The sequence below is a fragment of the Ambystoma mexicanum genome, chromosome 9 (assembly GCF_040938575.1).
Source record: "Ambystoma mexicanum isolate Mex_15411 chromosome 9, UKY_AmexF1_1, whole genome shotgun sequence".
NCBI classification, from domain to species: domain Eukaryota; kingdom Metazoa; phylum Chordata; class Amphibia; order Caudata; family Ambystomatidae; genus Ambystoma; species Ambystoma mexicanum.
Window position 1 is genome coordinate 941,099,199 of NC_090931.1, and position 14,118 is coordinate 941,113,316.

The 14,118-nt window shown below is 44.1% G+C and overlaps 1 protein-coding gene across 5 annotated transcripts in view; it reads right to left on the reverse strand.

Annotated features, from left to right (window-relative positions):
• The window catches only part of MTX2 (metaxin 2), a 969,974-nt gene that overhangs the window by 308,214 nt on the left and 647,642 nt on the right, over nucleotides 1–14,118 (reverse strand). The window lies entirely within an intron of this gene.

The window sequence follows — 14,118 nt, forward strand, 5'->3', positions numbered from 1 at the left end:
GGCCATACCCAAAGCTCAGCTTGCTTTGGAAGTGTGCAATTTTCCCTTGGTGCTTCACCAATACAATCCATTACGGTGGTTCATACCCTAGCGAAATGCCCTAGTCAATGGAGTGGCACATGTTACATGGATTTATGGATTTATTGTTTAAAAGAATTGCCTTATGCATGGGCATAACCTGTATAGTACAGTGTCTTTCTGCCCCATGCAGTGCCATGCCCTTTGTAATATCTTACTGTTTTCATTGACTTTACCTATAAAAGTCAAATGTGTTCTCCTATTCGAGGTTTGACTCTTGTGTTGACTAACATGATCCAGTTACCTTACACAGCACCTTTTAGAAAGGAACACCATGCTTAGTGAAATCCAAAATAATTTACAGTGCAATAGCTTAGTTAGTTAGTATACCCTGAATCTATTTATTTATTTTTAAGGCGCCAGAGCTCTCAGGCATCAGGGTGCACCGTAAAGAAACACAAAACAACGAACAGAGAAGACAGGACAAGAAGGCACCTAACAGAAGAAAAAAGTGGATTATTCAAACAGAACAGTGTTTAGCTTGCGGCACAATCTGGAGATATTGTTTTCAAGTCTTAGGTGAAGGGCAAGTGAGTTCCAGACTTTAGCAGATATGACTGGGAAAGATTTAGCTAGGCCATTAGACCGTTTAAAGCACAGGGATTTGACCTGGCCTTTGTCTGAAGGGCGAAGTGATCTGGTCAGACCATAGGGATAGATCACAGCTTTCAAATAAGCAGGTGAAGAACCATAAAGACAATTGTGCACCAGCACTGCTGCTTTGAAAGAGATACGAGAGGCGACGGGTTAAATAATAAGGGAGACATACAGGCTCCCTGTGGGAGGCAACAGGTGATGGGAGGTGAGGAGGAGGAGGAGGCTTCTCCCCAGCAAATTCTCGACATCCGATGAGACAGAAAGGATTGTAGCCAATCAATTGAATTCTGATTATGTTATGTTATCTTGCATTTATATAGCGCCTTATGTACCATTGGTATGGTCTGAAGGCGCTGGTAGGTTGAACGCCCTTGGGAACCGGAGTTCAAGTCAGTAGAGAGAGTAGAGGGAGTCAAAGGTGCGTGTGAGCACCGGATATGTGTGCAGCTGGTGTGGCATTCGTGTAATAGCTGCTTCTTAGCGGTAGGTGTGGTGGTTGAGAGATCAGGTGTATGTGTTGGTTCTGGCAGGATTTATCCAGACCGAATGTGGCTGCGTTAGGCCTGAGAAGAACGCCTGGCTGGGGGGGGGGGTTAACCAGCAGTGTTTAAAAAGAGTGATGGGGAGTATGCGGCAGATGTTGGTATGAGAACAGTTATACCGAATGGTTTCATAGTATCTCTGTGTTCTAGTTGAATGGTGGTGTAAAGAAGAGAGTAAGCGTGGTGATGGGTTACATGCTCTTTTAAACGTTCCATGCACTCCAAACCATTCCATGTATGTCACGCAATTCTATGCGCTCCAATCCGTTCCATACACTCCAGTCCGCTGTATACACTCCAGTCCGCCCCACGCACTCCGGTCCGTTTCATGCATTCAAATCTGTTCTATTTACTCCGATCCGTTCCGTGTATTCTAAGTTGTTTTATGCACTTCATCCACATATTTCCCCGTACCACCTACGTACTTCGTCCGTTCCATCCACATATTTCACATGTTCCATCACATACGTCACCCTTCCATCCACATAAATCGCCCGTTCCATCCACATACGTCGCCCGTTCCATTCTCTACTCCTAGCTGCATCGGATCATAAAACGCACACATTTGTCAAAAAGGAAAGCAGTAGAAGAAAGCAAATTATAGGTGTAAGGCAGTCACTGCACTAACAGAGGTTAACAAGGGTTGCTTGCCACCACTTTAAAGTCAGATTGGTCTGTAAAGAGACATCAAAGAGATTGCCGATCTTCCGTCCTTTCAACTTCATTCCGACCTCTCTCTAAATCAAGTTTGATTTCATCATCTTCACACTCAACTCCATTGTTGTCCACAACAAAACTAATCGATGCGTGCAATTTTCTAATTAAGAAAAACTAAGAGGCACACCAAACACATACAAAGGAGGTACAGACAACTGAAATAGATGGCTCACATTTTGCAAAAAGGAAAGCAACACGGAACAAAATGTTGGTATTTTATGGAAAGTGACTTCTTCAGAAACACACAAGATTTGACAAGACTGTGAGAACGACCAACAAGTTGCACCCCTACGTCTCCCCCATCTCAAACGCTTTCCCAAATAATTGACAACCAAACAAAACAGAAATCATATTGTTTTTTATACTTGTCTAACCACGCAGTGTCGCTTCCCATTCGTGGCAATAGTTTAGGCCAAGACCCTATAACCCTTAGTCCCGGTGTAGGACAAGTGGTCTCAAACATGGAGATCATATTGCAGTATTGGTGTAATTCTTACTATTAGCAAACAAAACTTCAGCATAGCATTTTTAGACCCATCGCAGGGACAAGACTCTCACGAGGCTGTGAACACAAAGACCAGCAAGTTGTGCCCTGACCACCCCAACTCAAAATACTATCCCCAAGCAATCCATCGACAATCAAAGAATGCTGGCATTTTTTTTTTGTTTACATAAAGAGAAAAGTGGTTCAGTGTTTGTACTTATCAAATCCAAACAAGAAGCATCGCCATCCCTCTCCATAAATATTTCAGGCCGAGAGCATGCAACCCAGGGGTCCAGGTGCACGAGAAGTATTTCAAGCAAAGATGATCATATTGCAGCAGTGATGCAATTCTTAATCTTCCCGAACATAAATTCAGGAATCCGTCTGCAGGCCCATCCCAGGTACCAGACACTCACGAGGCTGCAAACAAAAAGACCAACAAGATGTGCCCCCACTAGCCCCCCAACTCAAGTACTCTCCCGAGAAATCAACAACCAAAGAACTGTCCTTCACTTTTTTATATAACATTAAGAATTGTATTTTTTGTAAACTAGGATAACCAGCCAGCTAGTACTTATCTGACGACATAGCTTTGCATCTTCCCTTTCCCTTTGCAGACATTTTTTTACAAACCCTTTGGTACATCCATTTGGCAAGTTATGCAAACATAAATGTGGGTCTCAAACAAGGAGAGTAACGCAACATGGGTGCAAGTCTTACTGTTGAGCAAAGCAATTTTCAGTATCTAGTTATAACTCCCATCGCTGACAACTGAAAATGTATTCCTTTAAAGGCTCCTCCTTTTGGTAGATATAGAAAGCATGCACAGTTCCACATGTCCGCACATATACTGAGAAACTGTTTAACCTTTTTCCTTCCCTTTCCAACCCTTTCTGCAACCTCAGAAACTGCAAAATATACTAGTGAGATATATGAATGCCATGTTTGTCCTTGTGATTGTAGTCACCTCAGGGTGTAGCAATTGCGTCCAAAGCATATCCCCTAACTTGTTTTGATTCTGAAGTCATTTTAAAGTATATTTACGGCTAGAAAAAAAGCCTTTTTAAAGAACGATTATTTAAAAATGGATGTTCATTCAATACATAACTATTTAAAACTGAAACCTTTAGTGTTAAGTCTTACTTGGCTACTTGTATTTATGAATTTCATTTGTACAGCTCTACAGCTCACATTTACCCCTCCCGAGACAGGCCTGGCTGCGCCGTCACACCACCAAACTGTGTAGCACAGACCCATACCAAAAGGTGGGTTACCTAATACCAAGCAGACACGTGTTGTGTAGTCTCACACAGTGTGACTGCACCAATTCTTACTTAATACATTGTCCATAGTGCTTACTATGGATCTGGCGCTGGGTATTTGCAGAAGTGTATTAAATATCCTTTGTCATGTAATAAGCAAATGTGTTGCTACTCTGTGTACTTCGGGTATCGATGAGTACTATTGGTGGTCTGGCTTTCTCAATGGCAGCTGCTGTACCCTGGAACTCCTTTCCTCCATGACGGCTATCTCCGACTGTTAGGCAAAGTTTGTATGCAGTACCCACTGGGAACACGACAAACCAGTCTGACTACAGGTATAGGAAACCCAACCTCTGGTATAAGCCTGCACTACACAGTTCTGGCAGCGTGTTGAGCAGCCAGGCCTATCTCAAGAGGGGTCAATGTGAGCTGTAGGGGAGTTACACAGATTCAGTGACAAGTATTCAAATAAACTCTGTTAGGACAGTTTTTTCTGAAGTCCAACTACTCCACTCTTAGTATAAGGCTGTACCACCTGAGTATATGGTAGTGTAGACAGAGCAGCCAGGCCCATCTCGGGAGGGAGAGAGGGCTGTAGAATCAGTACAAGTGAAATTGTAATACAAATGATCCAAACAAACACTAAAACACTATGTATGTAAAAATAAAGGATTTATTTAAATACAAAGGATTTATTTAAATACAAGTAGGCCCAGATAAACCTAGGGGGTAATTAAGTACTAACACATTATATGAAATCACAATTTAATAACACAACACTATGCTTGAAAGGAACAAGTTACTTACCTGCAACTGTTGTTCTCCAGCATGGGTCTGGCATGGATTTACATGCTCATGAATATTCCCTGTCAGGCTGGGCATCCTCGGTAAAGAAAAAATCAGTTTCAGTTTCACTTCTGAACTGTCTTTCTCTGAACAACCAATCACTGGTCTCTGGGTCATACTGACCCCAGCAATGACTGCCCTCTACCTAAGCCCCTCCTCTGGCAGCCATCCTCAGATTTGGTAGCACGTAAAGTGGCAGTAGGCCCAAGAGAAGAGCCGCAGAGGGGTAGGCGGGAGGGTTCGCATGTGAATCCATGCCAGACCCATGCTGGTGAATAACAGTTACAGGTAAGTAACTTGTTCCTTCTCCAGCATGGGGTCTTGCATGGATTCACATGCTCATGAATAAAGAAAACATAGCAGTGCACACATGCACAACCACGGGAGGTGGCAAGGCTCAACATTAAGCATCTCAACATTAAGCATTGCTTACCTCCTCACCTGGCTCATCTTCGAGTGAACAGGTTTCGCAGCACTGCTTGGCCGACTCTGGACTCCTCCCTGGAATCCCTGTTGACACAGTAGAACTTTGTGTAGGTGTGTGTCGATTCTCCACCTAGCAGCCCTGCAGATTTTCAGCAGGGGCACACCAGACAGGAACGCCGTTTTAACAGCGATCACTCTGGTCGAGTCGGCTCTCGGACAGCCAGGCAACGGTCGGTTTGCCAACCAGTGACAATGGGTGATGCAGCCGGAGAGCCACCTGGAAATGGAAGCCTTCCTTTGGTTCACAGGGCCAAAGTTCACAAATAGCTGTGATGTCTTCCGAAAACACTTTGTGCGGTCCAAGTAGAACTTAGGCGCTCTAGCCACATCCAGCGAGTGCAAAGTCCTCTCAGCCGGAGATGAAGAAGACGGGAAGAAAACCGGTAATACCAAGGCCTTGTTGAGATGGAAGTCCGACGGCACATTGGGCATGAAGGAGGGGTGCGTCCGTAGCACCACCCTCGTCTCGTGGAATGTCAAAGTAAGGAGGTCTACAAGACCTTACATAAGCAAGCCCACATCACTGAGGGTGCGGAGCAGGAGTTCATGATCCAACAAGTCAAAGGCCACCGATAGGTCTAAAAAATCAGGTTACCAGTAACCTGCGAAAGAATGACCATATTTATAGCGCGCTCTATCCCTCTTTGGCACTGTGGCACCTATACAAGTACATTGTCAGTTATGATATATAAATAAGCCCTTCCACTGCACCCTGTACAGGCATCTTCGTTTTATGGCGCCAGGGCTGCTTTGGAAGGCATGTCCACATGCGCATTCTACAGTAGGGCAGAGCTCTGTGCAATGCTTTTTCTCTTCAGGTGCCCAAGAAGTTAACCTAGCTTATACAGGATGCTCCACTGCTGATGCCCCTGCTGTGTGAATAGCCAGCGAAGGACAAGACCTATACCCGCTGGAACAACCACAAAAAATGAATGCCAAAGGTTACCTGGGTAATAGTGAGGGCCACATGTTGTGACGTATAAAGCACCCTGCAGGAACAATACATTCACAGCACATGCTGAGTGATGGCACACTCCCAATTAGAAAGGAGCTAGCAGCCATTTTTCAGTGCCCAGCACTTGAGGACGCAGGGCCCAGATGTGAGTCCTCATCACTAAGTCAAACAATGCTGGCACTGGCTGGACGCTCGAGTGTATAGAAGTAGAGAACTTAAGGGCACTAGCACCTTGATGAAGCAGGTAATGTACAGTGCTATGATTGCCATAGAGATGAGGTCAACTAGTGGAAGGAGCCTAGAGGCAAAGGCAACTCCCCCTTCCCCACCCGTTTTTCCCCTTCCCTCAGGAAATACACTGCTGGACAAACATCCGGCAGGCTCGTGGAGTACAAGCTCCAGTAACCAGAGCAGATAGAGTCCTGAAGTAGATGCAGCATGATTTAGTGGAACCAATCAGATCCTTGAACAGCCATTGGCAATGCCAACAGTTTGGGCTTTTGTGTAGGCATGAGAAAGGCACTTGCCAGGCACAGCCACAGTGGTATTAAACGGCCTTTGTTGGTAGCAGGTGCAAAACGGTGCGAGCATCTAGGCATCTAATAGTAGTGACAGGCAAATGCCCAATACTTATACACTAGCCAAAACTGTTGCATGCTTGTTTAACCTTCCTTTTAAATTCTCATCTTGGAGATCCTTTCCAGCGCCCGATAAAATTGCCGTAAATGTCACTCTTCGAGTTTGTTCCACCAAGCGTTCAGTGGGGAGAGCAACAGACTTAAGCAACAGAAGCCCTAATCCTATGTAGTCAAAAAGACAGCGTATGCAATGTTTCTTATTCTTTTGGATAGTCTTCGGTCGCTGTTCTCTGTACATTTCCTTTGGCTGCTAAGTCATTTCTAGTTTTGTTTAAAATAAATTGATTTATTTTAAATGTCTGTTTGGGAACGTGTTCACCTTGAACTGCTAACCTCCACAACCCCACACACAATCTCGTGGAGATAAATGAAATGGGAAGCCAACCAGTCTGAATATTTCCCAGCACACAATTTCAAAATAAGGGGTACAACTATTTAGACACCTTAAGCTTTGCCACGGCCGAGGTATTGAGCAACAACTCGAAGCCAAACTATTGGTTCCTTTTCTTTATTAGATGCAACAGAGGGATCAGGCTTGACTAAGCCCATTAGGTAGATTGTTCTTAATGTTACTATGCCACTTTAATACTGAAATGGGACAACATTTAGTAACTTTACTTAGGACTGTAGTTAGTTCTCGTTCTCTCGTTCTTTCTCTCTCTCTCTCTCTCTCTCTCTCTCTCTCTCTCTCTCTCTCTCTCTCCACCTTATTAGTGGTCTGAACTTAGCTCAGATGGTTATCGTTACAAGACATTATTTGCAACCAGGGTCCTCACCACCACTGCATGAGTCTACTTAGGATTAAGATCTGGGGGTTACCATCCTTCTACTCTATTCTTTCTATCACTCCTTTCCTCCTCTATTTCTCCTGCCCTCATTTCTTCTGGTCTCCCTAGCTCAGCTTTCCAGATTTCTCTGTTCCTTCCCTCGTTCACACTGTCTGTGCCACCGGTCTTGAACACAGTTTGTTTCTTTAGCTTAACTCTCTGCCTTGCTCTCCCCTTTCCATCACCTCTAGCATACTCTGTGAATTTCCTTCTCATTCCCTCTCTTCTCTATGTGCCCCATTTTCTCCCTAGCATTATCCAACTTCAGATCTTCCCTGGTTTTCATCTCTCTCTGTGGACACCATCTTCTCTCGACACCTCCTTCCAGCTTCACCTTCTCACATCTTGCTCCCTCTTCTTTCCCCGTCCTATGCTGCAGTCCTTCTCCACTAGTCTACTTTTCATATGTGCACTATTTGCTCCCAACTTCATCATCCACTCTTCCATCTCTGCCCTTTTCGTCCCCCTCTATTAGTTTCTCTCCTAGCCCTGTTTCTCTCAGCAACACGTCATACCGTATCTGAGAAGCAGCTTGGTCGATCCTCCCATGTAGCCACGGCTGACAATGTATAGTACAAGTGCCAATCAGCGGCTTCAAGGAGGGGCCAAACCCCTACGGAAAAACTCACAGGAAGGGAGAAAAAAACCTCTTGATTACAAGCGGATGAGGAGCGTAAGGACTCTTCGGTGACTGAAAGGAGTGGGAAACACAAGACTGGAAAGGAAATCCTGAGCGCCAGAACACTAGTGGTTCGGGAGAGGAAGCACGAAGAAAGGAAGGCAGGTTTCAAAAGAAACAGCTGGAAGACAAAGGAACAAGAAGCATGGACCATAACAGCAACACACGAGTTGCAACGCAGCGTTACCCAGTCACGGATCCTTAATATACCGCCTGGTTCCAGAATCACAAGGGACATAGGGTGCGTTCTTCAAGCGCAATGTTGGAGGTCTAAACCACTGCTGATGGTTCTGCACACTGATTCAAGGACTTCTATACAACGATGCAGGGACAGACGCCAGCGCTGCCACAGTGTAGAGAAGGCGTAACAGTTTCTATTTTCAACCTCCTCTACAGTTTCTCCTCTCTGCACTCTCCATTCTCGCTACTATGTTCTCCTCTTAAGCTCCACCGTTCTGAACCCTCACATCTCCACCTTACCATTGATGCTTCTTGCTGTGGCTTCCTCATTGCACCACAACATTCCAAGCATGTATTCACTCTCTATATGCCCAACTCCCACACGCTCTCTAACCTTGGTCCCCTTTTATGCCTACAAGTGGCCCACACTGGGTGGGTTATGTGATTGGCTAATGCTCATTTGGATTACAGAACTGAGCACTGCAAATACTTGGCATGGGGTCTGATCCGCGTCTCCACTGGCTGACACATTAAAATTAAAACTTCCAGCAGCAATCTTTAATTCAGTGCTCCACCTGATATCTACTACAGTTTATTGTTTTCAGAGCCTGGCCTCTCCAGGCGCGTCACGGCACGCACAAGCAATGTGAGCTACTCTTACAAACTGATACTTCTTAGTAAAGCAGAACTCACTATTGAGCTAGGTGTCCAAACTGTGCGCTACCTGCATGTTGCAAAAGATGGTTGGGGCATTCTGGTGGACTGCATCATGGATTGTGTGTGTGGCAGTTCCTTACTCCAAGGGTCTTACCAGTCCCATCCACTAGCCTCTAGCATGGGACTTTGCCGCATTTTGCCCTGAGAGTTCTTCACTTGCCTCCTATGAAACTTGGTGCAGGTTTCATTCTCCTTAATGCCTACTAAAGAAAGACTCCTGTATTGCCCAATTGATGTCAATAATAGAAAAACTCAGCTTTGATAATATATATTTTTTTATTTACATTTTTATTGAATTTTAAACATTTAAAACAAAAATAAACCTTACATTAAGAATCAAGATCAAACATATATACAAAAAAGAATATAATTAATGTTTTCACAGCCAGGCTATATAACATTGGCAAATCACTAACTTTGTTCATACAGCAACATTGTAATCAAACTAATATTTCACAATTCTAGAAACCCTTCCCAAATTTGTTCATATACATTTGTTTTCTTGTCTCTGTAAAGGATAAGTCTCTCCATCCTCGACACTTGTTGCAAGTCCAACATCCAATCTGACACATCTGGCGTTTCCTCACTTTTCCATTACCTCAGAATAATTTATTTTGCTGAATTCAAAGCCCTGAAAAACCAACTGCTTTGTGCGAATGAGAGATCTTCTACCAAATCCGCCTCCCGCAGAATAATGCTTGAGTAATCATAGTCTTCATCTAGCATTAAAACCTTGTTAATTTTTGACGTAACCTCTCTCCAATAGGTGCGTAAACTGTTGCATTCCCAAATCATGTGTTCAAAAGTGCCCACGCTGTGTTTACATCTCCAACAGGCCTCCGATTGAATCAATCGTCTTGCATACAGTTTTTGCGGGGTCGAGAATACTCTGTTTAGGATTTTGATTTGTATACTTCTTTCACCTACATTCAATGATGTTAATGCCACGATCTTAGATAAATTCCACCACCTACTCTCACTCATCTTTGATCCTATTACTTCTGACCATTTGTCTAGTAATTCTGTATTTGGTTCTTTGTATTGTTCCAAATGTTTGTAAACCTTAGAGGCTAAGTGACCATCAGATTTATAGTCTCTCAACATTTAGGCCAGTCTTTTCCTTTCTCTGGAATCCTATTCCTCATTGCCTTCTTCAGTTTCCTGTATTCACCTGGTGTGCAATCTCTGAGACCTTTTTCTTCAGCTAATCTTTTGAAACAAATCCATTTTTTCCCCTGAAATAGGTCTTCCATCCATTGTATTCCACACAATAGCCCATTTGGCCAAAGTAGCGTTTTCCCTCCCAGTTTAATGTCTGGATTCAACCACAGAGAAGGGATACTAGAGCTAGATACGTCCTTTTTAGTTTTTCTCGTTAGACCTTTCCAACAAGCCCTTATAAATGGGTTTGGTGCATATGATCTGCATCCTGCTGCGTCTTTCGATGTCAGTATAGCTCTGGTTGTCAACAGAGTACACCTAGTAGTCTCAGCTTGTGTGCAGACATCAGATGAATTTTCAAAGAATGGTAGCAGATGTCGTGCTCCAAAAGCCAGATGTTAGTTTTCAAAATCTGGCACACCCAGACCACTTTTTTCTGATGAAAGTTGAAGTTTCCAGAGTTTCAAGCGTGGTTGATTTCCATCCCACAGTAAAGATTGGATCAAGCTTTCTATCCTCTTTATGACCTGCAGGGGGATCATGCTTAGAATGTAGTTCATTTGTGGAGTTGACGTCATACTTATTGCATTCACTCTTCCCCACAGGCTTAATCTTAGGTTGTTCCATATTCTTAAGTCTGTCTCCATGTTTTGAGTAATGTATGAAAGATTAACATACATCATTTTATCCACTTCTTTTGTTAGCCAAATACCTAGGTAGCGCATTTGATCAGAACACCATTTGAAACCGTAGGCACTCAGCTGCCGATTTGTACATGCATTTGGCAATGCTTCCGATTTCGACCAGTTAATCTTATACCCTGAGTACCTGTGGAAGTTATCAATTTGATATATTAGTGCCGGAACAGATGTGTCTAGGTTTTGTAGTACCAGAACCATATCATCAGCGTGGGGCCATATTTTTTGACTGGATTCACCAAAATGTATTCCTTGAATTAAAATATCTTCTCTTATTTTTGCTGCAATGGGGTCCATTGCGATGACTAATAGTAAAGGGGAGAGAGAGGACATCCTGGTCTTGTTCTCCTTTTCAGTTCAAATCTGTCATGATGCCTACCCCTGGGGACCCAGACCAAGTCCAGCAACCCCGGAAACAGGCATCAAGTTACCCCAAACAAGCCCAACAACCCCCGCTAGGGGCTATTTGGGTGCAGCCTGGCGCCTATGGCGCCAGGCTCATATGGAGAGTCAGTCCTGGCACCATAGGCGCCAGGCTCATAGATTAAACTTACCTGATGCAGACCATGCTGCAAACTTACCTGATGCAGACCATGCTGCAAGAGCTCCAAGCCAAACGAGGCTTGGAAGGGACTATTTTACCTAGGGACTATTTTTTTACTCGGGTGGGGCTGGGAAGGAATACTTACCTGGGACTACTTTGGAGGCTATTTAAACCACGCCCGAAGAGCAACTTCGCATTATTCTGCATCCAGCAGCGTAACGCTCACCGTGCCTGCAAGTCTGCATCCAGTCTTCTGCCACGCCCGCCTCGAGTTTGGAGCTCCTAGCAAAAGGGAGAAAGAAGGAGAAAAGGTTACAACAAGAGCAATACCTTTGATCCTTACCTGAATTCCCGATCCATCACGCCTTCGAGCTGGAAGAAAGAAGTTATTTTATGCGCGTCGCCTCGCCTGCTGCAGCGCCGTGCTGAACTCACCGGCCTTCGCAGCATCTTCACATTTCACTGCATCCTCCTGCAAGTTACCGCCGCACTCCGGCACCTAAGGAGAAGACAACAGCAGCAAGGTGAGCCAAGGGAATACACAGAGGAATACCCCCCATAGACTTACCTGATTTTACCACAGGGGGTACTATTCTTCTTCACGGGTCGGCGCAGCTTCCACTGCATCCTAGCCGAACCCTGGCCCCTAAGGGGAAACAAAAGGACAGCAAGGTGAAACAAGGGACTAACAAGGGGAACACTCCTCACCACAAAAGACTTACCTGATTTTACCGCCGGAGGCATCATTCCCCGAGACTTCATACTTTCTCTCAGCGCCTGAATAAGGGAGAAAGCAAGTTTACATATGGACATTATTTTATGGAACTGTGTTGGATAATACAAATCCTTACCAGAACATTACCGGTTGCCACGAGGAACTCTTCAGTAGGGTCAAGCTGCAACCTGCAAGGAATCGGACAAGAGTGAAAGTCAGGCATTTGAACTCTTACGAACTACATATTTACGGCATCTAGCCGGGAATATCGGAGTCAATATTGTCCTGGAACTCACCAATTCCTTCGAGCCAGTGAAGCAACTGGTTATCTACGCGCCCCTGCGCTCATTGCAGGATGGATAGCTCATCTTTTCAAATCATCAGGTGAGACTATAAGAGGGAACATCCAAGGTGATCAGTGGGGAGAACAGCGGGGTGGGGGATTTACGCTCAACTCCACAGGTGGTTAATTCCCTCTCTCCACTCGCAGAAGAATATTCCTACGGCAAAGCAAACGAAGCTAGGTGGGCCAGTCCAGTCCGTCATCTCGGCCCTACGCGTCACATTGGTGGAGACCGCAGCAGTCCAGTCCAGATCGACGCCTCTGTGGGCGCCAGGGGAGCGTAACAAAATCCTCCTGACGTAAAGCCGATTGTGTTCACACTAGCTGTTGGACATGAATATAAGAGCTGAATCCATCTGATCATATTTTCTCCAAATACAAAATCTTCTAATGCAGCCATGAGGTATTCCCATTAGATAGAACGCCTTCTCTTCGTCCAGTGATAATAAAACCACCTCCTTTAAAAATATCTTGCTCTTGTGAAATGTTAACAATAATCTCCTCATATTCTCTGACACGTGCCTCCCTTCAACAAAGCCTGCTTGACTCTCATCGATAATGTTTGGCATCAGGTGCTCCAATCGCAGTGCTAAGGCTTTTGCAGAAATGTTATTGTCAGTGTTTATCAAGCTTATGGGTCTATAACTGCTCGTATTTACTAATGGTTTCCCTTGCTTCAAGAATAGGGAAATAGTGGCGTGCCTTGTGGTAGATGGAAGTAGACCTTCGCTCATGGCCGGCATTAGGTTAAATACTTCATCTGGAAGAATTGTACATAGTTCTGCTGGGTGTCCGTCCGGCCCCAGGCATTTCCCTGAATTTAAGAGACTCGCTGCTCGTTTGAGCTCCTCTTCCTTCATATCCTTCTCAAGGCTCACTCTGTCCTCAGTCTTTAGTTTTTTTTTACTTGCATCCTCTAATAAATTGTTTCATTTGCTCTTGGCTCACATGCACTTCTGAAGAATATAAATTGGTATAGTATTCCTAGTAAAAAAGAAAGTAAAACTTGAACGTATCATTTAGCTCCTTCGGCTCATATGTCAAATTACCTGCTCTATTTCCAATAGCACTTATTGTTTTTTCACTGTTCATTACAATAGCCGGTTACGTTTTTCGCCTCGTTCATAATCTCGTTTTAAATAGGAATTTTTCAACATTCTCTAAGTATTTCTTCTAGGTGTTTTTTTCCTGTTGAGCACATTGTACGTGCGCATTGAATATGTTAACCTATTTTGCTTTTCAAGTTTAGCAATTTCCTCACTCAGGTTCTTTAACTCTTTTTCCTTTTCTTTTTGCTTGAGAGGCCAATCAGCATTCCCCTCATGTAAGATTTGAAAGCCTCCCACACAAATTTCACTTTCACATCTCCAGTCCAGGTCTCCTCTACAAAAAACCTAAAATCAAACTATTTTATCCAATATTTCTGGTTCATCGAGAAGTGTTACATTCATTCTCCATGTACTTGTTTTTGGCATCAGAAACGTTAACTCCATTTCAAGCGAGATTGGTGCATGATCTGAGATTGGTATGCTTTCAATGTCTCCCCCTTTATAGTTCTGAGTGCATTATCGAGATGTCAAAAGTAGATAAATCCAAGAATATATTTTATGTCGGCCAGAGTCAAAAGCGTATTGTCTCAGCAATGGATT